This window comes from Microcaecilia unicolor, chromosome 1 (genome assembly GCF_901765095.1).
Source record: "Microcaecilia unicolor chromosome 1, aMicUni1.1, whole genome shotgun sequence".
Classification (NCBI taxonomy): Eukaryota; Metazoa; Chordata; class Amphibia; order Gymnophiona; family Siphonopidae; genus Microcaecilia; species Microcaecilia unicolor.
Window position 1 is genome coordinate 667,666,614 of NC_044031.1, and position 8,416 is coordinate 667,675,029.

Below are 8,416 nucleotides of genomic sequence, written 5' to 3' on the forward strand. Positions count from 1 at the left end.
TCATCTTCAAGGTTGGATATCACATGTCATGCTGCTGACAGCTATATTGGTTCTCATTTATGGAATGCACCTCCATTGGACATCAGGCTTGAACCATCCTTCTAAAGGCAACTTAAAACCTGGTTCTTTTAGAATACCTACCATGATACTAAATGCATCCCCACATCATTGCCCCTGTACTCTTGATTTACACCAAATGACCTGCCCTCTTCTTCTGTTTCCCTATGTTCTTCCTGTGTTTCGCTTTCGGAAGTGTCATCAGGGGTCACCACCTACAACATTACAATCAAACAACAAAACCCCATAACCATTACATTCTCATACATTACATACCACAAATAGCTCAAACTATACAACCCCCCACACCTTACCGGTCACTCTGGATCGCCTGGGATACCACGCACACCATACAAGATGGTGGGGTTCCGAAACGGACTAATGCCAACACATGCACATGGGGTGCCTCGAGATATCACTCCTTATATACGTCGCTTGCTAAACTCTGACCCACTCAATTTCCCTGTTGAGCCCCATTGGGGCCACCGTATCCCAATTGAAAATCATGCGCTACATGCATGCGATAGTGAAACACAGGCTGTGTAGGGTCTGATGATCCAAACACATGCAGTGAATTGTGATTACTATCTAAAGGAAGATGAAACTTAAATAGTCTCGGGATAGGACACTAAGCAACTACGGTAGAGAATTACACTGATGTGAATACATTTGTTGTGGACACCGGTGGAGGATTAGCAGAGTTGAGGAATTGTTACAACCAGGAAGGATGGTATCACTACATGAGAATGCATGATCACCACAGTAACGATTGACATACCAACAAAGGTGTATGTGATTAAATTTTCGGGACAGTTTGATCTAAGGACTTGGTTCATAGATATGTTAACTCTGTTATAAGAAGTATTCAGCTTGCCGATGTCTTGATAGGTCCTGATTAGAGATGTGTGACCCCCCTTGTTCTTGTAATGGGTGCCATGTAACAGTTTAACAGTTCAAATTGAGGGGATATTTATTTGTTATAATATATACGGGTATTTGTGGATTGCATGCATGTGATGCTGGGGGAGAATGAGATGTGGTGTGTATGAATGAGTGAGTTTATGGGTATAAGGGAATTTTTGTCAAAGAATCATTTATAACAAATCAGAGACTGAGCAATAGTCAGAGATTTTGTAGTGTAAATCTCTGTAAATAATACATAAATGCATTGATAAACACACATTTATAGGAGAGAAGTCTGGGATTTTGTAGAGGCAGAATAAATGTTAGGATTTAGCATTGTACAAGGGATCATTTGTGTATTGGGGAACTGAGGAAGGAACTGTAGTTCAGTATGGACTTGTTCCCCTTCATAATGATGTAGCCTGCTGTCTGTCTGTATTATTTAGTTTGTAAGTTCGTTGAGCAGGGACTGTCTCTTTGTGTCAGGTGTTCAGTGCTGCGTGCGTCTGGTAGTGCTATACAAATGCTAATAATCTCTCTAAATAAAACGCACCTCCAACATTCTAATGAAGCCTCAAGTTTCCCAACATTCTAAATGTGTCATGGTGTAGATCACTTTTTCTCCATGAGTGTCTGTCCCGCCCTCGCGTCAAAACGTGACACCTTGGGATCTCCTGCTTCTTTTCCAAAACACCTTGACAGAGGGGGTTCCCCTGCCGCACACTCTCATTCTTTCTCTCACACACACACTCTCATACAGACAGCCTAAAACTATGTCACACACACACACACTCGCACATTCACTCCGTCTCTCTCTCTCACACAGTCACTCCCACACATACTCTCTCAAACATACACACTCCGCTGAAAACCTTGCTAGCGCCCATTTCATTGGTCTCAGAAACGGGCCTTTTTTACTAGTAATAATAATAATAATAATTAAAGCCTGCACTGCTGCTGTCACTGCAGTTGTTTTTAGGTGGGGCATGGTCAGCATAAGTTGACAGATTTTCCTCTATCAAAAAAGTTAGCAACCCTATGCATGCAAGAGGATAAAACAGGACTGGATTAGCTTCTTCCTTATGACATGGCATCAAGTGGCAACCCTAGTAACATTAGAGGCTTCTTTTGTTGTTTATGTTTTGTTTCATTATTATTATTTTTTTTTCCAATTTGTCTTGTTTTGATTGTTGAGACTCCTCTGTTTAGATGGAGGGACTACACCCTGAATCAACAGTCATGACACTAGGAGGCAGATGCACTAAAGCTAAATGAGCGTTTAATGACCCTCCAACGAGGAAAATTTGATCCGTTGCATGCATCAAAGGGCTTTTACTGAGGAAGCCAGCAGCTAACGAAAACGGAATGGAGATGAGCAATTAGTGTGAAAACCCCATTGAAACGACATGCACTAACCTTTTCCGATTGCCTTTACGCAGGAAAAAGGCAGGAAATCTAACGAGAGGTCTGGACCTCTCGTTAGGACAGCTCTGTGCCAGGAAAAATCATTAAGTGAAAAAATAAACAAACTTTGAGCCAATCCCAGCGCATTAGCAGAGCTAAAAGCGCTGTGATTGGTCCAAAGGACGTCAGAAAACACATAAAAAAATAAAAATAAAAAAAGGATCGGGAGGGGGCAAGGGCGCTTATCAGGAGCGTCCTGTACGGACGGCCTTGCCCCCCCCCCCCCCGCTGCTCCCCACTTTCCGCCGCTCCCCCCCTCCCCCCGAAAAAGCAAAATGCAGAAGGAGGCGGGGCCTGGGCCAGGGAAGAAGAGACGTCATGGAGACTCTACAACCAACACAATAGATCTTCCTGCCCGTGCAGCGCTTCTGAAAGAGGTGAGAGGCGCTGCTCGGGTCGTTAATAGGGAGGGGGGTCTCGGTGGAGGGGGGGAGCGGCGTAGTCGACCTCAGGGGGGGCAGCGGGGGCGGGGCACGGGGCGAAAGAATGACGGGAGGCGGAGTTAGCTCTGCAGAACACAGGAACAGGAAGGGAGGGGGACCGGGGCAGCCAGCTAGCATTTTGCTTTTTCGGGGGGGGGGGGGGGGGAGCGGCGGAAAGTGGGGAACAGCGGGGGGGGGGGGCAAGGCCGTCCATACAGGACGCTCCTGATGAGCGCCCTTGCCCCCTCCCGATCCTTTGTTTTTGGATTTTGCTGACCGGGTAGCCACGTGTATGTGTTGTGGCTTTTTTTTTTGCTTGTTTTTACGTTTGCAGCATGCGCAGAGCAGCCAGCAAAACGCTTGGCTGCTCTGCGCATGATTTAGGGGCCGATTACCGATGTGTATTGTGATTCTTTGATACATTGTACGTTTGAATACCGATCTGAGCATGTGTGACTTTTTTTTTTGGTGCATTCTTCGTTTTTTAAAAATTGTTAGGGACGAGTTCAAAATGGCTGCCGAGAGGGAAAGACGTACTTTTCTAGCTCCTGAGGAACTTACTTTTTGAACTTGGGAAAAACTTTAGTTTCTCCCTAAAATTACCTCATAATGCCGAAAAGAAGGGGGAAAGCCGCGGCTATCGCCCCCCAACGACTTGGAACCCCGATTCGAAGCAATACGATCGAACCGTTCCTTTTGCGGGCCCAAACCGCTAGTACGCCGACGGGCGGCTCGCTGTTGTCTCCCGCAGCAGTTGAAGATCTGCGAGAGACACATGAGCTGGAAGTTTCTTTGAGCCCGGACGCCCGAACACCTCCTCCTCCTCCTATGTTCCGCGAGCAATCTCCTTTGATGGCGGCGCTACCGAATCGAACTCCGGAAGGAGATGTAGTAGTAGGAGCGCCGGGGACGATTAAAGATCAGGAGAAAGCTGTGCTGAACGGAACACCAACGGAAGAGAGTTTCTTCTCAAACCGACCAGAAAACGTACAGACGGAGGTAGGAGCCTTTTCATTTGATTTAACACAAATTAAACCCCCTGAAGTGACTCTTGAATCCCTTTGGAAACTTATTATGGATTTGGGCAAAGCTCTAGTACCCCAAATGCAGATGGTTAAGCAAGATGTTGAAAAGTTGGAAGAAAAAGTACAATCTTTAAATTCACAGGTGGGACAACAAGCTAAAGATATTCAATTACTACAGGAAGTGCAAAATGTAGTTATTAAGGATTTGAGTAATTTAAGACGAAAAGCAGAAATAATGGAAAATTTTTCTAGAAGCAATAATCTTCGCTTTTTAAATTTTCCTTATTTAAATACTATGGCTCCTAAAGAGATGTTAAAATTATACTTTAAAGAAATTCTTCAAATAAAAGAAGAGGATATCCCCCCTTTGGCACAAGTATTTTATATTCCATCAAAAAATTTACAACAATTAGATAATCAACCTTTGGATGTATCAGCTATATTAGAACTTTCGGACATTGAACAAGTAATACCTGCTACTTTGATAGTAACGGTAGTTTTATCTCCGGATAAAGCTTGGATACTAAGACTATTCTATAAAAATTCAGCAAAACTTTTCAAAGGCTTAAAGATCAGCATCTTTCCGGATGTATCAAGGGAAACACAGCTACGCCGGAAGAAATTTCTACAGAAGAAAGGAGAAGTGCTTACTTTGGGGGCATCTTTTTTCCTCAAATTCCCTTGCAAATGTTTAGTCACCTACCAAACCGAGAAATTTACGTTTTTTGATCCTGTTCAACTTGAGAATTTCATAACATCTAGAAGGACAGTCGGAATTAATTTTCCTACTAGTATCAATGTTCAATAGTATTATAAATAGCGGTTAGAGTCGTCTTTTCACTCTTTTTCTTATGATAATTGCTTGTTTATTTTAATTCATTAATATCCATTTTGAACTCCCTTAATGTGGACTTGTATTGATTAGAGGAATAATTATGGTGAAAATAATTTTTCTTGAAAAATTTGTAACCTCTAAAATCATTTTTCTTTTAACAAGTTTTATGCTTGTAAAATGTGAAACTTATAAATAAAAGAAATAAAAAAATAAAAATTGTTAGGGACTTTAACGATTTTCATTTTTTTACGTTTGGTTGCTGCATCTGCCTCTAGCTGCGGAAGCCTAAGAGAACATTGGGACCGATATTCAAAAAGGTTTAACAGCGCAAGAGTGTTTTGCCCAGTTAAACCCCACTGAGCTGGCCATCTGGCAATATGCAGTTACACTTAAGTGGTTAGTGCCACTGAATATTGCCTGTGACTGCCTAAGTGTTATGATATGAATGATTGAAATATGTAGCATGATGTTTTGCTTTAAACACTCATTGAGATCAGCTAGCCTGGCTTTCATTTCCCCCTCCCTTTCCCTGGGAAACTTCTGATAGCAAGACTATCTATTCAATTACAAACACTTAATAAAGACAAAAAGGTACTGGCTTCAAAGAGATATAAACTTCTTCTCCCCCTCCCACTTAAAGGACTGATCTGAAGATCCTGGCTGAGTGTGAATCAACATAATAAAAACTCAAAGAGGGACAGCAGACACAGAGTCTGAAACTCAGAATGAAGCCATAAACCATTTGCCACAGAGGACTCACCCCCTTCAGACATGACTTCAGCACATGTGAAGACAAAGGGCTGATGGCATGTGGCCATGTTTCTCTGCAGACTACATTACCCAAGATCCAATGCACCCACTATGTTTCTCTGCTAACTAACATTATAAAAAGCCTGAAAACAGCCCAGCTCGCTACTCTTGGGAATCTGCTGCTTCTCTCTGCTGAACTCCACACACACATCCAGACGAGATTTCTCTCCAGGCTCCAGCAACCAACTTTAAAGAAAAGACTTCTACAGCAGAGAGGATTTTCCCCTGCATCACTTCAACCAGCTACCAACTTCTATCAAAGACTGTTGTAAGTTAACTTATAACCTGATTTAAAGCTGTTACCTTGCTTTATTTTAAGCACAAATTTTCTGTAAAAATCCTTAAGACTACCTCTTGCTTACTTTGATTATATTAACCGTATTATAAATAAACCCCTTTTTGAAGCTAAATGTATGGTCTTTATGTTCTGGGCATGTGCTTTTAAAACTTGCAGTGCAGGTTAATGTAAGGTCGTTTTTAAAATTTAGTGCCATGCTTTGAGCACAAGTTCCTAAATCTTATGCATTGCAGGTTAATGTGATTCAACAAACTATAATATTCAATTCATCTTTATTCTTGCAATTGTGAATCTTATTACTGTAACAGGTAATTGGTGGAGAATTAACCAAACTATATCCTAAAACGTATAAATACAGCGCATGTTCTTAAAATATGAATATTAGTGAATGCTCTGAGCAATTTCCCCAAATTAGATATTAATTCCTGTAACATAAGCACTGTTCATTTAGTACCAGACCAGTCCAATGGTGCAGCTTAGACTGAGCCAGAATGCAACCAGTTAGTGGCAATATTCAGTCCATGGATAAAGTTAGGAGAACAATAAAGCCATTCTAATTTTATTTGCAAAGCTAACTGAGTAACAGTTTGAATATCGACAGTTGTCTGGTTAACTTCTGGATGACCCCACACAGGGGCAGCCCGACCATTAGGCCACCTGAGGCGGGGGCTTCAGGTGAAACTCTTTCGGGCTTGGCATTTCCCCCCTTCCTACCTTCACCTTGTTCCCTGATTTTACCTTCTTTTTATGTTTTTTTTAAAGCTGGCGGTGGCAGCGATTCCCATATGCTGCCCTGTCACCAACACCTGCCTCTTCCCTTTACTGTGGCCACCTCTTTTATGTAATTTCCTGTTTCCACAGAGGCAGCTGCAGTAGAGAAGAGGCCTGTACCAGTGGCAGGACAGTGTATGGGAATCATTGCAACTGCCAGCTTTTTAAAAACTTAAAAAGAAAGAAAAATCGAGGAACAGGGTGGAGGAAGGAAGGGAGGAGATGCCAGAACTTGGTCCGGGGGGAGGGGGTGGCATCTCAGCCCTGCCTCAGGCAGCATTTTGTCTTGGGCCGCCCCTGACCCCAAATGACCCATTATTGAATGTACAGGATCAATTCAGCCCACAGCTATCAATGGCTTAACAATTGCTAACCAATATGGGCTGAATATCTACTTCAATGTCATGTTTTATTTGTAAGTGAATCCCTTGATCTGCCTTAATAATAATAGTTTTTCTCCCTTCTGAGAGTACTGGAAATTATCATATCAGAGGTATGAGTAAAAGGAAAGTGGTTTCAAAGTGAGCAATGGGTGCATTCTCATTGGAGACTTGTTTGAGAACTAAGAACTAGGAACACAGGGGATTTAAGTCAGTTGGAAGTTGTGTAAGTGAGAGGAAATGGAGCATAACAATAAAAATAAGAACATAAGAATAGCCATACTGGGTCAGACCAATGGTCCATCTAGCCCAGTATCCTGTTTCCAACAGAGGCCAAGCCAGGTCACAAGTACTTGGCAGAAACCTTCAGCTCCCATTTCCTGGATCATGGAAGACATGAGCAACTTCACTCTTCTTTTCAGATGAGGCATCCTCCTTCCTGATCCTAACTCTTTATTTCTGGCTCCCTGTGCCCTGGGGGGGGGGGGGGGGGGGGGGGGGGGGGGGGGGGGGGGGGGGGGGGGGAGGGGGGGTTAAACTAGATTTTGGTTTAAGCCAGTTGATTCCTCACGTTCCTCTTTCAGCTAGATTTTGGCTTGTACCAATTGACTCCTCACTCTCCTCCCCTTGGCCTTTGATAGTGGAAGACCAAAATCCTCACTCTGCCCCTGGTGGACAGCCCACTTCCAGCACCTCTTACATCTTTGGGATTATTGGGTGGAATGTTTTTTGCTCCTCCCTATACTCATTTTTTATACTTCCCTCCAAATTTGGAGAACATACACTGCCAAGGTCTACAGGATTAACATACCGCCTTTGAGTGGCATTACTCTGGAGCAGGGAGCCAGAACGTTCCTCCTATTACTGCAGGAGGGGTGAAGGACAAGAGAGAAAGAAAAGTTGGACCTGGGAGGGAGGGCATAGAGAGAGGGAGAGATGCTGCACAGAGGAGAGAGAGGGATGAGGAAGAAATCTTGGACATGGTGATGTAGTGGAGGGGGAGAGATGCTGCATGGGGAGGATAAAGATGTTAGATGGGATGCAAGAGAGAGAGAGAGATGGTGAACAATAGGAGAGAGGCAAGAGGAAAAAGATAGGGAATGAAGTTGACATAAAGGTGGAAGAGAGGGAAGGAGAGATGCTGTACAGGAAGGGGAAGAAGGAGGGAGATGTTGAATACAGGGGTAGAAGGGAGTGAGGGAGAGATGCTGGACTATGGGTGAGAGGGAAGAGAGAGGGAGAAATGCTGGACCATGGACAAGGAGGAAAGAGGAAAGGAGAAGGGGACAGGAAGATTCTGGGAAGAGGTAGAAGGTGGGAAAGGAGAAAGAGAGAGTAGATGCTGGGCTGGGGAAAAAGAGGGAGAAGATGCTGGGCTACAAGGGTGGAGGGAGGGAGACATTGGGAATGGTGGAACCATGTGGGAGAGGCCAAGAAGGGTGACAAGGAAA

At 43.6% G+C, this 8,416-nt stretch overlaps 1 protein-coding gene across 1 annotated transcript in view; it reads left to right on the forward strand.

Annotated features, from left to right (window-relative positions):
* The window catches only part of INSYN1 (inhibitory synaptic factor 1), a 231,485-nt gene that overhangs the window by 58,084 nt on the left and 164,985 nt on the right, over window positions 1–8,416 (forward strand). The window lies entirely within an intron of this gene.